Raw genomic sequence first — 20,664 nt, forward strand, 5'->3', positions numbered from 1 at the left:
TGCCTTCTCCTTAAATGAACATGAATATGCAGATGAAAAATGAATTGTCAATTCCCACCTTTCCCTAATTTTTCATTCTCAGCCAATTAGCAGGATGTACTATAACTTAAACTTATGGAATTGAACTGCTTGGTGTCAGCAGTAAGGTCATAGGGTACAAAAACACTCATACATTTTAAAATTCCTTTGGGTAAGCAAGACAAAGGGCCCGGAAAGGATGTAATCAGCCTTGGTATGACAAACTATTACAGGACTGCCGTGGAAACACACCACTTTGTCTACTGGGAGTTACCCATTTATCATGGAGCAAAAAAGGGTTTAGAAAATAAGAATAGGCTGTTAAAATCTCAGATTAAACTTGTTTTTTTTTTTGTTTTCTTTTTGGTTTTCTTTTGTTTTGCACAATCATAAGCTGCTCATAAGATGTATTTAATATTCATGATTTTCTTAATATTTAAATAATTTATCACACAGATGATATTATTATAAAGTGGGGGTGCCAAGGTTCCTCAGTGGCTCATTTTCAAGAACTTTAGCCAAGGTGTAAGACACTGCACAAGGTAAACAGAGATTCACAACATGACATAGCAGGAAAAAAAAAAAAATCTAAATTAGGGCCATTAAGTAACACCACTGGATAGCTGTTTTATCACTTGAATTTAATTAATCTACTAATTTCACCATACATACAACACTTTTATGTATGTATGTATTTATTTATTTAGTTAGTTCAGTCACATTTCTAATTTGAGGCAATAGAGAATTGATTATAGTCTTTACTCTTGGCTAAAGGCCTTCGGTATCTGTCATATGTGACACTTTGAAATTTGTCAGGTTAATGCAACTATTGCCATTCTAATAATGAGAGGGGAAAAAGCAATTGGAAAGCATATTTGTAATTTGATATAATATCAAATTTATGCATATTACTGGAAGAAATACCAACCCATCATAGTTTGCATCTGTTTAATTGACCATTGTGGCTATTGGAGTAATATGGCCTAGAAATATATTGGAAATATTATGAATCCTTTCTCAATTACTCAAGCTGCCCCTGTTCATGCAGAATACCTCAAGGAATAGATTTAACAGTTGCTAAGAAAAAAATAAATAAATAAATAAATAAAAAAAACTATACAAACTTGACAAAAACTCAGTCTAAGTACAGAGAATCAGAAACTATAGGTCTCTGAAACAAAACTACTCAGAGATTATTTAACCTAACATCTCACACACATAGAAATCTTGAGTACAATTAAAATTGTAATTGCTCTAAGTTATAATGAAACATCTACTTACTCAGTGATTGTATTCTCACAGTGCTACAATGAAGGCTAATTATATATTTGCAGATTTTACTTTTGCCTTTTACCATAAGAAATGTGCTCAATTTTTGATGGAACATGTGAAAAGAGCTGTTATTTAGAATTTTGATTGTCCTTTTGATGTATATCATCAAAAACTATAGGATATAACAACAGCTAGTACAGTAAAGGAGGAATGTTAAGGACGACTTGAGGCTCGAGATTCAGACCTGAAGAGTGTTAAAAACGCATAGCTGGCACCATAATTGTTTCTAAATGAAAAAAAATATTGTAAACATAGTATGGTTTAGGGGTGTGGTTCACCTCCTTCAGGGCTGGCTCTCAGCAAGACCGAGGGGTGCCCCAGCTTTCCAAGTACAAACCACTCAAGTACAAAACCACTCAAACACAATTCAATCTGCTCCTCTCCACTTAAATTATTCATATGTCATTTTAAAATCCTAGCATAGTTCATTTATGTTTGTTCTTCCATTCCATCATTCACTACCTGTTGAAATGGGAGTCTGTATTGGTAATGGAATTGTCCCTAAAATTACTTGCCACTAGTTATAAAATTACAAAAGTATGTATAAAAAAATATAAATGAACAATCAATTTTGTATTTTCCATGATGGAAGAATATGGGATGGTGTGCCAGTTCTAAACATTGGTTGCCAATGCCTCCCTCTTATGAGCAAAAAAAAAAAATCAGCCTGCTAGTCAGCACTAAACAACATGAGAGCTTTGATAATTTCCTAGGTTTTCCATTCTTTACTTGAAGCTAACAGCTTGCCTCCTAATCAAGAGACTGACCTCCCCCCAATCAAATTCTGGAAATGTGACATGTCTGGAGTTTGAGGTTTGGATCCCAGCCTGACAGGAAGATCTCAGAGTCAAACTCACAGTGACCTTGTTATGCAGCCCACAAGAGAAATTGAAAATGTAGTTCCTGTATAATGGGTACATTATATGAGGCGAGGAAAATATTTATATTGGCACACAACCAAGTCAATCTGGTTTAACATCATGTCATACATGCCAACTCTCCTGTATTTGTTGGTGGATCGCAGATTTTTTACCCTTCTCTCAGGTAGCTCACGAGGCAAGCTTTCGCCCGTATTTTAAACTTAATATTTTGCCAAAGTAATTTTGTTTGATGATTTTTCAAGTTCTAAATCATAGTGCCCTTAGCACAATACCAGAAGATATCTGTCACAGTTTAGGACCCAGGGGAAGCCAGTGGAAGGCAACGCATGCACGTGTCAGGGTTGGTAGCATAGGCAAAGCAGCTTCAGAAGAAGTGAGAGCACTCGTGACAGTGCTGTCTCTCGGCTCACTGCTTACAATGGCTTCTCGAGATGTAAGTCCTACTCGTCAAGTTAAAAAACATGAAATATTCTTGTAAATTCCAGTCCAATACGTAATATTTACTTTAGTGTAGCTAGTGTTTTTAATTCTTACCTTCATAACAGTTTTTTTTAATCCATCTTTAAGGATTTCAAGTTGTTTTTCATTCTGTGACACTGAAAATTATTTCAGCTTGTGTTTTTATTTACAGTGGTGAGGTTAGCAGAGACATTTCCACCGCTGAAATTTGATGTACACAGATAGCGATATGAAATGATTGAGTTCCAGATAAGACAGCACAGATATCCCCAAAGAAGGGAAGATTCTGGGGAGTTGTGGGAAAGCAAGCAAGATTTAAGCACTTGCCGTCATTAATGAAGGCACTTCTTTGAATCCCTCACAGGAATGTAAGCAGTGAGAGAATTTCAGCATGGTTAGGATGATTGTAACTGGAAACAGGATGAACCTGGATAACTTTACTGTATCCACTCTACAGTCATGCAAAATTAACTACCTTGAACCAGCGCACAACATTGTCCTTCTAGCAAAGTACTGGCTGCTGTCAAATCTGCAACAGATGCTTGCCTCTGATATGACCCAATCATGTAATTTTTTTTCAAATGTGAAATTAACAGTCAGCACAATCATGACCAACTCAGTGAAACAACTCTGATGAAATGAAAGTAAAACTGTTCAAAAACTGCACTAAACACATATCTTATTTATTTAGTTACTTTTGTATTGACAGATTTCAGCATAGTATATTAAACATTTATAGACCACCCCAAGGGTCGATACTATATATATATATATATATATATATATATATATATATATATATATATATATATATATATATATATATATAATTTTTTTTGTGTAAGCGATTATTTATAAGCTACCGGTATCCCACAAAGTTTCTAGGCCACATAATAGAGCCCTGTTTTTACTTGCATGATGTTAAATGGAGTGAAAATGAATATATTATTGTAGGGACAGAAACAACAGTTATCTCATTTTTCACTCCTTCACTTGGGAACATTTTTAACACATGCTTAGCTCTCACTGTGCCTTCAATGACTTGGGGCAAAATATAGCAGAAAATTTTTGAGAATATTTGTTTAAGAACAAGTACATTATGGCTGTTACATAGTTAGAAACTGGGCTGGGTTTTCCATATTGTTTTATTAAGCTGTATTTAACATGTTCATTCATTTAATTTAAATAGACATTTAAAGCACATTCATTGTGTAAATATATGTAATTAAAAAAAAAAAAACATGCTGAATTCCAAATGTGATGATAATATTATTTTTTTTTTCACCACATTAATAAAATATTACAGTACAGAGTAAACTATAGGTGTGAAATCCAATTTGTATGTGGTTAGTGTTACATTAAAATCTTACTTGCCTCTGATGCCAATGTATCATACTTACGGCCTTAATATTTATAATTGTAACATGCTAAGGTGTGTTCAGACAGTGAGAATGGAGGATTATCAGTCTGAAATGCATGGTACAGGACTGCTCAATAATCACTCGATTCCAGCAGTATTTGCAATCTTGAGCATTTTATTAATTTTGTTATAGCCCTGGCCATCGGGTCTTTAACACTTATTCAATATAAGGGCCATATGGAGGATACAGTAGCAAGTAAAGCATTAACTTTTTACTCCTGTACATTGGCATATTAAGTGATTATATAACTACTTAAGGATTATATATTAAGGAGTATATAACAAATTATTGACAGAGTATCAAGATGTATGGGGGGAGTGCTTACCAACTGTACAATGCATTAGTAAGACCTTATCTAGAATATTGTGTTCAGTTCTGGTCACCTCACTACAAAAAGGATATTGCTGCTCTAGAAAGAGTTCAAAGAAGAGCGTCCAGAATTATTCTGGATTGAAAAGACATGTCATATACAGACAGGCTAAAATAATTGAATCTATTCAGTCTTGAACAAAGAAGACTACACGGCGATCTGATTCAAGCAATCACAATTCTAAAAGGTATTGACAATGTCGACCCAAGGGACTTTTTCAACCTGAAAAAAGAAACAAGGACCAGGGGTCGCAAATGGAGATTAGATAAAGGGGCATTCATAACAGAAAATAGCAGGCACTTTTTTTACGCATGGAATTGTTGGAGTCTGAAACCAACTCCCCAGTAAAGTTGTTGAAACTGGCACCCTGGGATCCTTCAAGAAGCTGCTTAATGAGATGCTGGGATGAACAAGCTTCTAATAACCAAAGGAGCAAGATGGGCCGAATGGCCTCCCCTTGTTTGTAAACTTTCATATGTTCTTATGTTCTTATTAACACTTTTTAGATTATGCTTTTTATTACAGTTTGTATAACTTTTAAATATAATAACAAGATAGTACAACCACATCGCATAGGCAGCATTTGGCAAAATACTTAGGCATTTCCACATAAGCCTTCATAATAAGATAAAGTGGGCTTATAATACTCTCACACGGTTTACTATTGTGGTTAATAACCAATACTAAATGTAGTTGTTTTTCTTTGGAATCTTTAAAATACTGTAGTCTTTAACAAAGAACACCACACTAAATTATATTAAAATGCATCAACACAGATCTTTGCTAAAAAAAAAAAAGCTAAACAACTCAGCTACAGTACTAGCTGTGAGAGAACTCAATGTCTAATGCTGTTTCATCTCATAGGAAGTTCATTAATATTGCATTGACTTCCAATAAAATGAAGTATTTTATTTTATTTATTTATTTATTTATTTATTTATTTTATTTTTAAATATAGAATGCTGGTTTAAGCCATTATGTAAAAAAAGAAAAAAGATGGTTACATTGAGTAACTATAGATTTGCGACCCTGGCCAATGCAAAGTGCATACTATCTTATTGTTCATGGTCACCATTTGCTACCTACAAAGTTTCACATTGAAATGTGTCACATGCAATGTGCTGTACTTTGCATTGGCCAGGGTCGCAAATCTATAGTTACTCAATGTAACCATCTTTTTTCTTTTTTTTTTTTCTTTTTTTATTTTCCTAAACACAGCCTATAAGTTAATCTTTTTATGAACTATAAGAACAGGCTTTCGGGTAAATCGTAACATCTTTCGAGATGTTCAAAAACTATAAATTGTTCTTGTAAATTGCAGAGTGTCCTATTTTTGAAAAATGAAAACTGATAATGTATGCAGTCGCAAGTTACACAAATTTGATATATTTTCATTGTGGCTTCTGTCAACCAAATCAGTTGTTCTCCATTTCAATCATCATTTTTCACCATTCAAAACTATTTTTATCAAGCAACAATGACCCACCTTTGCTAAGTTACAGGTGATATACAACATTTCCTCAACAAACTGTACAGTCAAGAAATATATTGTAGTTATATATTGCAATATTATTTTACATTTTATATTTTAATAATTGACAGGGCCTGTTCTTTTTTTATTTCTGGTTTGGAAATAGCTTTAGATGCATCAAATGCTTCTGCTGCAGTGAGGTATTCAAGCATAGTAGGTTATTTGCAGTGTACTGTAATCATATAGTTATACTGCAAAGTCTTCATGATATCCTGTAATTATTTCCTGTCACTGCAAGCTGTTCTGCATATCTAACAATTGCAAGAACTCTCTCTGGTAGCAATGGCATACCATAACACTGTGCTACAAAATATAGCAAAGCTGTAAGGGAGGGTTGTGGCCAATCTATAGTAATTTATAAACAGGGAGACAATTCACCTGGCTAGCAATTAATAAAAAGGAAAGAAGGTGAAAAACTAATTATCTGAGGTAATTAAGATGAAGGAGGAGAAGCAATTTAGATATCCTTATCAGTTCATTTGACAGGCAAGATAATGCTCATTTTCAAGTACTTTTTTTTTTATAGTATTTTCCTATGAAAGCCACACTGTGCAGACATTTGATCAAACAAGCTCCTCAGTTGCATTCTGGCTTCAGGTTTTGGCAATTAGCATCCATGTATTCACACAGCCTTGGTGCTAAGACTGCTAGATATCAATCTGTTGTATGTTGGAAACTAGTCCTACAGTATTTTCAGTGACTGTAATGCTGTAAATATAAAATAAGGTGTGGTTTGTGTCTGTATTGCTTTGTTTGTTTTAGAGAAGGTCAGGCAAGGCTACCTTTCTCTTTTTTCAGGAGTTGTCATGGAGTTGTTTGGCCTTGCATTACTGCTGTGCAAAGCATCAAACAAATTCAAAACAATAAAACTTGACATGCTGTGGCACCAGGCAACAGACAAGATTGTAATTAGTGTATGGTAATTTAAATTTTATTAAAAACAGAAGTCACCCTCATGGAACATAAGAGGGGGTATTGAGTGACTGATTCAATATCAATTTAAAATATCAGGTCCAGTGCATGTCCAGGATCATGTTGTTTGTCTATTGTGCCTTCCCAAAAGAGTTCAGGTCACATATTTACTGGATCCAGACAGTATGAAATAGGGATCTGACAATAAAATCTACATGGGATCTTATCTGTGATTCAGGCAGTGATGCCCAGTGTACAGTGAAATCAATTCTCTCTAAAACCGGTCAAATGCTGTAGCTATTTGATTTGGTATATATGCACACATGCCTCGTCTTGAAAGTGAAGGGGCCAAACAGTTGGAAAGCTGTCACTTCCACTTCCTCTAACTGCTGAACTGAACAACAAAAGACTTTCCACAGTACTGCACAATCTCATTGAAACCAGCAGGGGGCCAACATGAATCATTTATGAAATGAATACTAGTACATTCCCTGTGAGAGGGAGAACAGGCTCGCCCGACATCCAGCACCAGAAATTAAAATCGTATCTTAACCTGACAGATATTCTCTTAACCCTGATCTTCAATGTCACTTTCATTTGAAGTCTGTGAGGTTTGGTAGCAATGATGTAGGGCTGGTCTTCTCCTAAGTGGGATGAGATTTTGGCAAATATGAAACAATAACCAAAATGAGTTAGCAGGGAGCTCTACTTTAACTTGCATGCATTTGTTCGAAGACTTGGAGGTTGCTGGTTCCCTTCTCAATCTTCCCTGAACTGAAGAAATAACCATACTGAGTCTACTGTTTCTTGTATTTAGTAGAGAATCCAGCCAAGAAATGTAAAAGCTCAAATGACAAAGGAGAAAAAAGGCTGAATATTCTGAATACAAAAACACAGTGGTAGACTCAAACCAGATAGATAACATATTGTACAGAGAGGCATCTAGTCAAGAGTACATATTATTAAAATGATGAACAAAAAAGTTGGAATGCTACAAATAATAGGATATTTAAAATAGGGACATGCTTGAGGCTGAATACAAATAAAAGACATGAAACATACATAACAGAATGTGAAGAGAGAGAGACCACAATGAAAGCATTGAAAGGGGACTCTGTAATAGGTAGCAAAAAGGCAAATGTATAAATCAGATATCAAACAAAATCACATAAATGTGAACAAAAATATAGTTAGTATCGGATATGACCTCCGTGAGCATTAACACAATCCTGGCAGCGTTGACACATAGACCTGATCAGCCTCAGGGTAGACTCCTGTGGGATGTTCCGCCACTCTTCCTGTGCAGCTGCAGCCAGTTGGCAAAGGTTGGTTGGTTACGGTTGTCTCCTGTGGCTGGCACTGTTGATTTGGTGCCACAGATGTTCTATTGGACTCAGGTCAGGAGAAAAAGGTGGCCTCGGCAAGACCTTGACAGTTTTTTCAGTTGTGCAATTGTAACCCTAGCATTGTGTGGTCTTGCATTGTCCTGCTGGAAAATCAACACTTCCGGATTGGCTTGCAGGAATGGAAAAACTGTTGCCTCAAGAACTTCGTCAATGTATCACTGAGCAGTAAGGTTGTCCTCAATCTGCACCTAAGGCATTCTTGTGTTAAAAGAGATTCCTCCCCTCATCATCACACTTCCACCGCTCCACCGGTTGACTTGAACAATGCAACAGTCAACACAATGTGGTCCATCACAGAGCCGATTTCCTGGTGATTGTTGAAGCAGAACATCTCATTCTCCAGCCAACATCTCTCACAGACAAACTGCCTTCAACCATGCCAATAGCAACCAAGCAGTCTTCACTACTCAAGCGGGTCATGGTCGTATCTTTCACTGTTCTTGCACTAATTAAAATCATGTCTTTTCAAATGGCTATTTATACAGATTCTTAATCTAATTTTGGCATAACTTATCTCAAATACCAAACACTGATCACCTGGTGTTTTTATAGAATCACATGGCTTGAGCTCAGTATTTTGTTATCACATGGAATAATACTATTCAAACAATCAACAAACCGCTCTGCTCACAATTTAAAATGTAAATAAAATTATGTATGAGCTATTGATGTATATACTATATATATATATATATATATATATATATATATATATATATATATATATATATATATATATATATATATAAGATGTCAATCACATTCAGTTGCTTAAAATAAAAATAAAAAAGTATTACGTAGATGGGTAATAAAACGTTATTGGGTTACCATGATTTTGGTGTTTACTTGTTTTCCCTTGTAGCGGCTTTCTTCTCTATAATAAAGATTGTAAGTGGGACGGGGGAGGGGTTTGCTGCTCAGTTATCCTGCAGTCAACAGCCAGGCGTGTAGCAGAGCAAACCTACTCTGTTCGGACAACAGCTTGCATATTTCAGCACCATTCAGGAAGACTCAAGCGAATGAGAAATATCTGCAATATTTGACTTGCTGCATACGCACAGCTCAAGAATCGCCTTTTCTTAGGTCATCCAAAGGTAAGGGGGGAATTTATTTCTTATGTTGCGTTCGTTAAAATATATAGCTTTTTTTTTTCTGGAAATGATAAATGCATGCCAGCAAAAGAGCACTAAAGTGCTAGTGTTCTTTCACCCTGACCACTGCTCAGCAAAGGGAGAAGGATTTCTCCGAGGGTTAATGTCGTTTAAATGGTGAAATATGATGCTGTGTAGGTTTGGCATTTTCCACCACGTTCAGGTGTACTATTATGCACTAGACACCGTGTAATAATTCAGACTCGTGAACTATGTAGCGGTAGTGTCAAAACTTGTATGCTTTTTACTCTGGTATTGTCAGACAGTTCATTTACTAATGCATTTTGTTTTGGTGGTGATATACAATGTCAGGCATAACTTTCACAGAAAAACGAATTTCTATCAAAAGTAATCAAATATATTACGTATCTGTACTTTCCCAGAGTACTGTGCCTGTACTGTAGGTTTGGGAATACTAAGGGGCAGGTAGCACCAAATAAATTCGGAAGTTCTTTTGCTGAGCACATGTTTATTGAGTGTGTGTGTGTGTGTGTGTCTCTTCTGAAATATGAAGACACATTTTCATTTATTTCTGTGGAGAGTGGGCAGATTTCATGTTAATAGCTTTTTTGAAACTGTTAATAGGGATTTGATAAATCCCAGGGAGAATGAATAAACCCTAACAGAAATCACAAATATTGTCACCAGAAATGTAAGAACTGATATAACATAAGCTGTTTTGTTACAGATACAACAGCAAATGATTGATTTTGTAATTGCATCGTTCTGTCACTTAGTCTGGCAAAATGATTATTATTATTTCCGAATCAGTGACTTTATATACCCACCATTTCTCTGCTGCCCTATCAATTCAACTAAAGCTAGCCACCTGCAGAATAAATATGTGACTTTTCACATTAGACCATAGCCTGTGTAGTAAGTCAATAAGCAGTTTACAGTTGAAATATTCTTCTCATTCAGCTTTAGTGATTAAGTAAATCTGTAGTCATGTAAACATAGGTACTGATCTACATGTACAGCTATGGCCAACCGTTTTGCATCACCCTATACAATTAATTTCAATGGAACCTGCTGAATAATGTTACGCTGACATATAGAATTACATATCGCCTTGTAATTTTCCATATACTTAACAATAAACTGACACAAATGTAAACATTTGACATTTTGTAATCTAATATGAAATACAGTACTACAAGTATAACTTCCTGTAGACAGTTTCTTTGATTATACAATGTTAAATAAATTATCTAAATTATGTTCATATAGTTACAATAATATATAAAAAAGGATGTCTCAATCCTAAAATTCTAGATGGTTCTAAAGTTTTGGCTAGACCTGTATATAAGGTTGGAATACAGTAATGTGCAAATATGAAAGAAAAAAGTGAAAACCTATTTGAAATCCAACTACTTTAATATGGCATTTTATCAATATTGCTGACACATTTAAGTAAGCAAATGTATAAACATATTTGTCCCATATGCTGTTATTATAAAGAAGTGTGTAATGTGTAATGAAATGATAGTTACTAAAAAAAAAAAGGAAATTCTATGTAATTAATGATATATGTTATTTGAATATCATTTCAACTGAGCAAACCACAAACTCTGCATAACACACCTTCTGATGCACTGGTAAGTTCCATTGCAGTAACAAGACATAGGTGGCAAAGATTGTATCATCAGTGGAGTGATGATAGCAATGCTAAATGGAACAAGCAATCTGGTGTAACAACAAGAACTCAGTGTTGTCTGGTGGGGTCAGTTGTGTGATCTCAAAGTGTACATTTAGCTAATGCCTCGCCACCTTCTTATTGCTCTGTTGTTGTCTGTGGTAATAGCTCTGGGTGAGCCATAACCGTTCAGCATTCACAGCCATGTTTCTTTCCACAAATACTTTGACTAATGCTGCATTGCTGCTCAACAGTCTCAATCCTCTGCACACTTTAAATGAAATACAGATTCGGCTCAGATCCAGCTCAGATGCTGGTTCCACAGAATAATCTCTGAATGGAGTATGGATCTAAATATTAGTGGAGACTCATAATTACTGGATATACATAAAAGCACACACAAAAACACACTAATTTAGTCACTAATGTGTTTATTTACCGTTGAAGCTTGGGTGGTACAAAGCTTTTCAGTAAGTAGACGGTTATCAAGAGAAGGTATAGACAGACAGGTTACAGTCAGGCAAAGACAGACCAGACCAGGCAGGCACAGTAAGGAATAAGACTGCCCTAATATGTGTACCTGATCAGATGAAGGGCTGTCTTGACATGCTTCACTTTCCACTGTGGGCAAATTGCCTATGTAATACTATGGATTTGCCCAAAGGGAATGTATAGTTCATTTGCCTTTTCCTGAGGAGACCGAAAAGCTGTCATGTAGTTTCAGATTAGTACTTTCTATTCCTCCATTCAGGACAATAAAGAGTACAGAAGATCATGATCTGCATCCACTTACCAGCAACTGGCAAAGCTATATTGCTTGTATCTTATTTGATTAGTTTTATGAAAGTAATGACACAATTACACTTATATTTTACAATAAGCTGAGATCTGAGGTCAAAGTATGTGGGAGCAAGTCGAAGGAATTATTTTCTGCATTAACCTATATAGTTTCAGCATTTTCCTTACAGGTTGAAATTGGCAGGTGGATAATTCAACTCCCCCATCCCCTCAGTCAAGTAATCCAGTTTGTCTACTTCTGTTACACGATACCCCATAGTTCAGCATTTTTTGTTACATGCTCTTACAGTACACAAACATAAAGTTTCAAAATATGAAAGAGCTAGATAAGCATGCTTTATTCCACGCAACATATGCTATTTAAAAAAGGAATAAAGTATTTTTTTCTGCATGGTGATTGTCAAGGAAACCTAAAACAAATTTCATGTGTGGTGTAACGTCAGATGGTTACGTGTGTTACAGTATAAGTCATAGAGATGTGGTTAAAAAGCATTGTTTGACAACTCATTTTGATTTGGAAAACACTTGTCTCAGCAAAATGTTACTTTTTTGCTCTTTAATTTAATGCTTCTCTAAAATGTACACATGGTTTATGAATAAGTAAGACATTTCACTGTAGTAGGGCTTTGGATGGGATGAGAAGCAATGGGATTATTACAGATGCTCTGAAACTAAGCAGACCTCAGTTTCACAGTGCTGTTTTTTCTGTTAAGTTCAAACCAATCCTCACTCGTGATTTCAATAGATGTGCTTACAGTAGAAAAATAGAAATATGGAAAACATTTGCTGTCATAGTCTATTTAATGTTTCAAGCTAACTGTGTTTGTTTGAACAATAACTGTGTTGGTAGTCAATATTTCATCTGTCGATGACTGTGAATTAGAAATAAATTGAATAAATTGTTCCTATAGCCTTTCGTCTTAAGGAACAACTCAACTTTCATTGGACACCCTAATTAAATCTCTTGATGTAAGTCCATTTGAATCTGAAGGTGATTTAGAAAGCTGTATTTTTTGTGTCATAATTGCTTAAGAAAACACAATGTTCTTATATGACTAAACAAGTAAAATATCATAAGTAGCACTATTTCCAATGGGAAAACGGGCAAATGTGTATTTACAGTATAATCGTAAATCTCGAAAAACTACTCACTTCTAAATCTTTTGTAGTCATTTTTGTATTACTTTAGTATAAATACATGTTAATTTGGATTCATATGTTGTTTTTTTCTGACTTTATGTGCCCGTTTTCCCATTGGAAATAGTGATATTTTGAACTATCACTGTCCTGGTCATAAAAGCAAAGTTTGTGGGGAATAATAGCCAATAATAGCCATTTTCTATTGTTACACTGTGTTATTGGGCAAGACATGGGAGATTTGTGAAGACCTCAATGTGATTCTAAAACAAATAGCCTCCCATCACAAAATAAATATGTCTTCCATTATATTCAAATGGACTTCAACTACCATATGTCCTTTACGTGGTCACTGACTGATCCCAGTACAGATACAGCCTTACGGTATGAACTGATGTCTCTAGGCCTAGTATTGCATATTCTGCTTGTGGCAAAATGGTTGCTTTGTGATGTATCAGGAGACCATTCAAGCTTTTGTTACAGTAACATGCTACAGTGTTTGTGTTGAATTCAGCGTTTGTTATTTTTTTGTTACTAAACTGCGAGTGAATTGCTAGAAATGTAAACGTTTATGTTATTCATTTAAGTGGAAGTAAGGAATATAGACCATTTCCAAGATTCTGGGATTTCTTCTTTTTTCTTTTTTTTTTCTACAGAAGACTGAAGGCCCATTTGTTTACACTTAAGCAATACCGTTTATAGGGCATTACCATCTAGCTGATGACAATGGCCTTGAACTTGAACTCTAAATACATTGGACATGGTTGGTAGTTTGATTTTTATGCAAAAAATTTCCAGCATTCCTAATGTGAGCGACTATTGTAATTATGTGTCTCATTTAGTGTATCTAGTGTCATAGCTGATGTTTTAGACTACACATGAAGGAACAGTATATGCTCTTTTACTTGTTTTGAGACTTAACCACTGTAAGTCACAATGTATTTCAAAAAAGATAACATTCGTTTTTTTTTAGATTTTGTTCCTTGTCTTTTGCTTTGGGTGCAAGATAAAATGAATTGAAGTTCGGCAATATTAATAATATCAATTTTATGAGATACTTGCTAATGGATTGGACACATTTGAGATTTATTATTGGAGAAGAACAGTTACTAGCTTTCTCTTTGAGGACACACACACACACACACACACACACACACACACACACACACACACATATATATATATATATATATATATATATATATATATATATATATATATATATATATATATATATATATATATAATTTCCAAACTGGAAGTTTATATTAATTTACGTTTTTGAATATGTTTAAATATAAATCAGTGTATTTGATTTAAATATACATCAGATATGAATTATTCCTCTGCAAAGCAAATGGCTAAAGATTTCAACTTAACCTTCATGTTCCTGATTTAAGTCTTGCCATTTCCAGTACTTCAGTGCCTGATAATGTATAACGTTCGCATTTGAATCTGTATCCCATAAGTATTTCTTCATTTTGTTTATTTTTTTACATTTGTCTAAATGTTTGTCAAATTCTTACAAACATTGTAACTCCATTTTTGACAGGGTGTTTTAGGTTACAGATACTGTAAACTCTTGCTAATCTGAATGTTTGCGATATCTGTAGAAACTAGGGATGTAACAAAGGGTACATTGACGTAGCTACTCATTGATATTTGATTGAAAATCCTATTATTTTACAGGTAATCCATATACATGGAATAAAACGTTCACATGTAGTGGTGTTTTCATGATACATCAATTTAGGTTTTTGCTCAAACCTTCAAAAAAATAAAATAAAAAATAAAATAAAATTTTTAATTAAAACATTTAATTAAGGTTTTAAAAAAAAGGTTTGGCCAACCCACTCCAAATCTGTCTGACCCTAATCTATGGCAAAGTATACTTATTGGCCCAGGTTTGGATTTGCATTTTGTTCTTGCCCTGTACTGCCCCTTTAAAAGCAAGCCTGACCTCTTCGTCTGCATCACAATTGTTTGAAAATGGGCTGAGATTGTCACGCATCAGCCTGCTATTTCATACTGTCCAACAGAAAGTGCAGTAATCCATCAACAGACAGGTGGGTTGCATTATAACAGCAGATGTTGACATTTGGGTACTATATAGTAAAGGAGCATAAACTAATATTCCTTTTTTATTGCAGTGAGTCAGATTTTTGGCATATGATAAATAATTAATTATATTGATGTTAGGTTTCCTTACAGTATTATTGCAGCCTTCTTTTGTCACTGCATCCACAGATTGATGACTGGGCAGGAGGCTATGACATATGATAAATGTCTGAAATTAAATTAGATCAACATTGGTAGGGGACTCAATATGAACAGAGGCTGTGACAAATGTATATCCAGTAATAGTATTTTGTCAGTACTTTTTGTTTAAATTTCTAGGTTAGCCTTTCTTGGTAGTACAGTGTGAAACCCATCCTCATTTCAGGGTATCATCAGGAGGTCAGGGAATGTGAATTACTCCATGAAGATATAAACCAGTCAAGAAAGTGAGAATGTTGGCTGCATCTGGATGGAGGAGTCATGCAAAAGTGTGAAGTTGGCTAAAGGGTAGTCCCTATTAGCCATTCTCGGGTGAGGTTATATGGAAGTAGCCTAATAGAGTTGGAGCATCAGCTGGCTATAGCAGGGGAATGCCAGAGGTTCCATCTGAAAACAAGTCTGTAAAATGGGTGTGGTGGGCAAATTCAGCAAGCTTGCTTGGGGAAGTGCGCACAATGGCAAAGTCTAAATAGAACCCTAATGCCATGCAGCTGCAGCTTCAAAAAACATAGCGGTAACAAGAACACTTATCTGCAAAGAGCATTCAGACTGGGTTACAGAGGGCACTGTTTCTTCACAAAACACACACAACCCAAATGCCATTGAATTGATGGAACATAATTTATTTCCAGTTGGAAAACTGGCATTTTGATATACAGTATAAACTTGGTACAAAGCTTTGATATTAGTTTGAAGCTTCAGGGCTGGTATTAAAGACAGACAGACCACCTTACCTACTGTTATGGGGAATGGATCATTAAATGCTGTAGATCGGTTTCAGCCAGACCAGTGATTTTGATTGTGTATTGACTGCTTATAAAGATGCATCCTAACAGTGTACATACTACAACATTAAAACATGTTTTAGCTCATGGGTAGTTGGGTGAATGCACATTTCAAGCAACATTTGATGACAATGGTGATTATCTGGGATAATATGCTAGCTGAAATATTTCTATAGTTAATAATTGAAACTCACGTCTCTTGAGTTTACACAATGCATATCACCAAAGGTTTAATGTATTCATGTTTTCCTCAGAGAAGTACATTTGTTAGCTGATCAAACTTCATGCTTACTTTGCTGAGTCACTGAGAAGAAAAAAACAGTTGCATGGAAAACATTTGTATTAGGCTATAATATATTTGCCTGGCATTAGAAAGACATTTTACTCAGCATATTTGTGATGACACAAGGTTTTATGAAGTTGGCTAAAGCCAGACATGAAACTGAAAGCAAAGAGAAAAGCTAAATATTTTGTTAAAAACAAATTGTTACAGTTTAAAAAGTCTATAGTCCTGGTAGTAAAATGTTGCAGTTTGTATGTGCTGATGTTAATGTCCAGAACATGGTTATCAGGTGAAACATCATAAAGAACAGCTTCTCATAAAGTTACACATGGGTTTCAGCAGAACCGGTAAAAAAAACCTGACTGATGGGATAAATTGATGGATGGCTATAGTAGTAAAACTCGCTGCATTTGACTAAGACTGACTGGTCTGTTTTAGTATGCATTAAGGTGCATAACCTCCCTTATTACAATAAGGTTAAGTGAACTAGATGGTACGCTTGTATACACCACAAGGCCATTATGCATATCTGTCCTTGAGTCTTAAGGGGAATCATTGTAAAGCAGCAGAAAACAATGTTCAGACTTAATTACCTACAAACATTAGTGCCACATGCTGCATTCTACATCAAAAACGCAAGTTAGACTAGTAGAATTACATTGCCAATAAGATTTTATCAAAGTACAAACACCTTCAAAGCTGATTTCAATGGATGGAATTATTTAGGCGCAGTAATTACGTTTATTCACTTAAAAATGTGCACTTTTGTGCATATTCACAGAGCTTGGCTAAGTGTATTCTGCTTTAATCTACTGTATTGTGCAAGGGGACTCAAGCATTTGAAATGCATTTTAATGTTAGCTTTGTAATGTACACTTTATTTTAAATGAAACAGTTCATATTGTGCCTGAAACTCATTCTGTAGGCAAGGACTGATTTCAAAGTCTGACACATATTGTACTAAAGGGTGAAATTATGTCATCTTGCATGTTTTGCAGTCATACACTGTATAGATTTGTAGCTTGTGTTTTTTATCAGCAAAAGGCTGCTGTCACTTCACTAAAATGTTATCGGTTTTAAAAAATGATGATGAACACAGGTGATTTTGAAAAGTCAATGTGTGTGTGTGTGTGTGTGTGTGTGTGTGTGTGTGGAATGAAAATGCTATGATCTGTAAAAATTAATAATAATCAAAAGGAATTATTTCCAGTTATATACAATATTTTAACTATGTCTTACCCACATTCCAGCCGTCTTTCCCTGTCCTCCAGTATTGTTAACAATGAAAATGTGTTTGTCAACTCATGTACAGAATGGTTATTCGCATCATGGCTTTCATATTTCCTTCTAGGTGTTAAACGCTTGTCAGAGGTCTTAATACAAATGAGAATTCAATGACATGAAAATAATTAGATTGTATTCGATTCATTGCAAAGCTACTCAATTCCTATTCTATGGATAAAATGTCTAGCTTTCCTCCCAAGCTTCATAATGCCTGTAGATAAAAACATTTTCACAAAATGTTTGCATCTTTTTTGTACTTTGTGTTGTCCAGTACAATAACACATGCATGAGTACAATCCTCTTGAGATTATCAACAACAACAAAAAAAAAACATCCATTCCATGTCTCTCTCATTTTAAATATATTTGCTAACCCACATCTACACATATAGAAAAGGTTAACCACATTATGTCAATATTTACAAATATATCAGTGCAGAAAATCGATTATGGAAGATAAAGTAATGAGAATGAGACATACTGGTGTACTTTCCTTACACCTAAAGTGTATGAATGTAATCCATCAGAAATAGTTTGGGCATAATATTTCTTAATACGATTATAAACCATATACTGTTTCGGTAAATTGTCTCAAAAATGTATTTTACTCAGTGAAATCAATGTTTTGTTTTGTGGTGTAGGATTCCTGTCTACACCACTGAAACTCTGCTCTGCTGCTGACATCTTTCCACTGTATTTCCTTATACAGACCAATATCAAGCAGGCATCACAGTGTTTAATTAGAGACCAAGCACCTAGCATGTCCTTGTTGTAATCTATCAGTTTGCATGCTGTTGCAGGACCATGGACAGGGCCATACAGAATGTTCACATCTTATTGATGAAAATGTAATGTTGCACTGGGTCTGAACCCCTTAAGAACCCAAATCATTATGTTATAATTCTGAGGGAGCTATTCATAACCGTTTGTCTATAAGTGCATAGACATACCCATATAGTGCCTCATGTTCAAGCAGTGTGAGAAAGCATGGACATTTTGGGGGAAAGTGCAAGGGACTCTCTCTATTAATATTTTTGTATATTTGTCAAAACAATGTGGATTTAACTATAAACTTCCTGAATTGTTTCTTAATCATAACATTTAAAAAATTTAAGAAATGTTCATATTAGTTGCCCTAAGCATATTTGTGCTGTACTCAATTGTAAAAAATACACATACTCAAATCATGCATTACACTATGTAACACAATTTTTGTTCCTGGGTAGTAAGTGTTATTTCCTAATTCCTTATGCCTTAAAAGTATAGAAAATGTCTATTATTCCCCACAAACTTTGCTTTTGTGACCAGGACAGTGATATTTCAAAATATCACTATTTCCAATGGGAAAACAGGCAAATGTGTGTCTTTTCGTTCACATAAAGTCAGAAAAAAACAATATATGAATCCAAATTAACATGTATTTATACTAAAGTAATACAAAAATGACTACAAAAGATTTAGAAGTGAGTAGTTTTTCGAGATTTACGATTATACTGTAAATACTTTATTATTATTTATTATTACTATAGTATAAGTAAATGTTAATTTGGATTCATATGTTGTTTTTTTCTGACTTTATGTGAACGAAAAGACACACATTTGCCCATTTTCCCATTGGAAATAGTGATATTTTGAAATGTCACTGTCCTGGTCACAAAAGCAAAGTTTGTGGGGAATAATAGCCATTTTCTATACTTTTGAGGCATAAGCAATTAGGAAATAACACTTACTACCCAGGAACAAAAAAAATAAAAATTGTTACACGGTGTTATTAACCCTAACAAGACCAGCTTTGTGATTTTTGCTATTTTGAGCCCATGCAATTCAAATACTTTATAAAAAGACTGCCAACCCATTTATCAAAATGATATGACTGAAGGGATATAAAATTACTGATTATCATTTTAAAAGCTTTGCTCAGAGAGTATTGTCATATGGTTCAATAGTTAGACATTATTGAATCGTGTAGTAAAAAAAAAACACATATTTACTAAAATGTTATTACTTTTCAATACACGACAAATGTTATTAAGAATAAAACCATGAAGAGTAAACATAAAATATTCAATTAATACCAAGGATAATTCAGTTGATACCATCATTTTAAGATTTAAGATTCAAATTAAATAAGCAAGCCAACAGCAAACTTATTTAATATGCATCTAATGAGACCTAAATAAACAGATCTTCTAAAAAATACTTTTAAAGAGCTTCACTTTTCCCAGGGCAGTCGTCTGATGTCGTTTAACCCATTCAAACTAGTTTAAGTTGGAGTGCCCCAACCAGCTTGCAAGGATGTTAAAGGTTATAGATGAAATCTAGCTCTGTTGGTGGTCCGAAGCAAGTCTTAAGGGAAGAAAGTGCTATTTAAAAAAAGAAATCTTCCATTTCCCACTGATTCAACTGTTGTATTTCTGAGAGCCCTGCAGAAATGAGTGGTGTAATCTCTAATGCTTCTTTGGTGTATAAGAGGTTCTTTCAGAAGATCTAGCTGATGTGCATTGACAGGATAATGGTGTGGGAATGTGCTGTTGTTTCATATCTACAAGTTGACCTTGGGAGCTATTGTCTTGGCAAAAGAAAAAATAATGTACACGTATGCATTTCTCTTTCATCAGGAGTTGATCTCAAAACGCAATATTGATTGTTAAATTGTGAAGAAACTGCTGTTTCTGTATTTACTGTATTGTAAATTACCATAGAAAAAAATATGGCGTAATAGGATTTATACATGACAAATTAACGAGAATGGTGTTTTTTAAATCAGTAATACTAGTTAAATGTATAATTTACTGTAGGTGCTGCATTTGTTAAGTACTGTATATTGTACTACAAACATAATATACATTGATGACTACCTGAGGTGACAGATCAAAAAAGTAATTGAGATTAGAAATAGTATGGTAGCATGTTGCCAAGGGCGGTCTGAAGTGTTGGCAGTGCAGTGCTACAGTAGTTGTAGGTCATCCTTCAACTGCTTCCTA

At 34.7% G+C, this 20,664-nt stretch overlaps 1 protein-coding gene across 1 annotated transcript in view; it reads left to right on the forward strand.

The window, feature by feature from the left end:
* Positions 1–9,295: 9,295 nt before the first annotated feature.
* The window catches only part of LOC121297721 (contactin-4-like), a 74,397-nt gene continuing 63,028 nt past the window's right edge, over positions 9,296–20,664 (forward strand). The window contains exon 1 of the mRNA XM_041224171.1: positions 9,296–9,424. The gene's annotated coding sequence lies outside the window, so the exon portion shown is untranslated. The remainder of the gene's footprint in view (positions 9,425–20,664) is intronic.

Source organism: Polyodon spathula, chromosome 23 (genome assembly GCF_017654505.1).
Source record: "Polyodon spathula isolate WHYD16114869_AA chromosome 23, ASM1765450v1, whole genome shotgun sequence".
Taxonomy (NCBI): Eukaryota; Metazoa; Chordata; class Actinopteri; order Acipenseriformes; family Polyodontidae; genus Polyodon; species Polyodon spathula.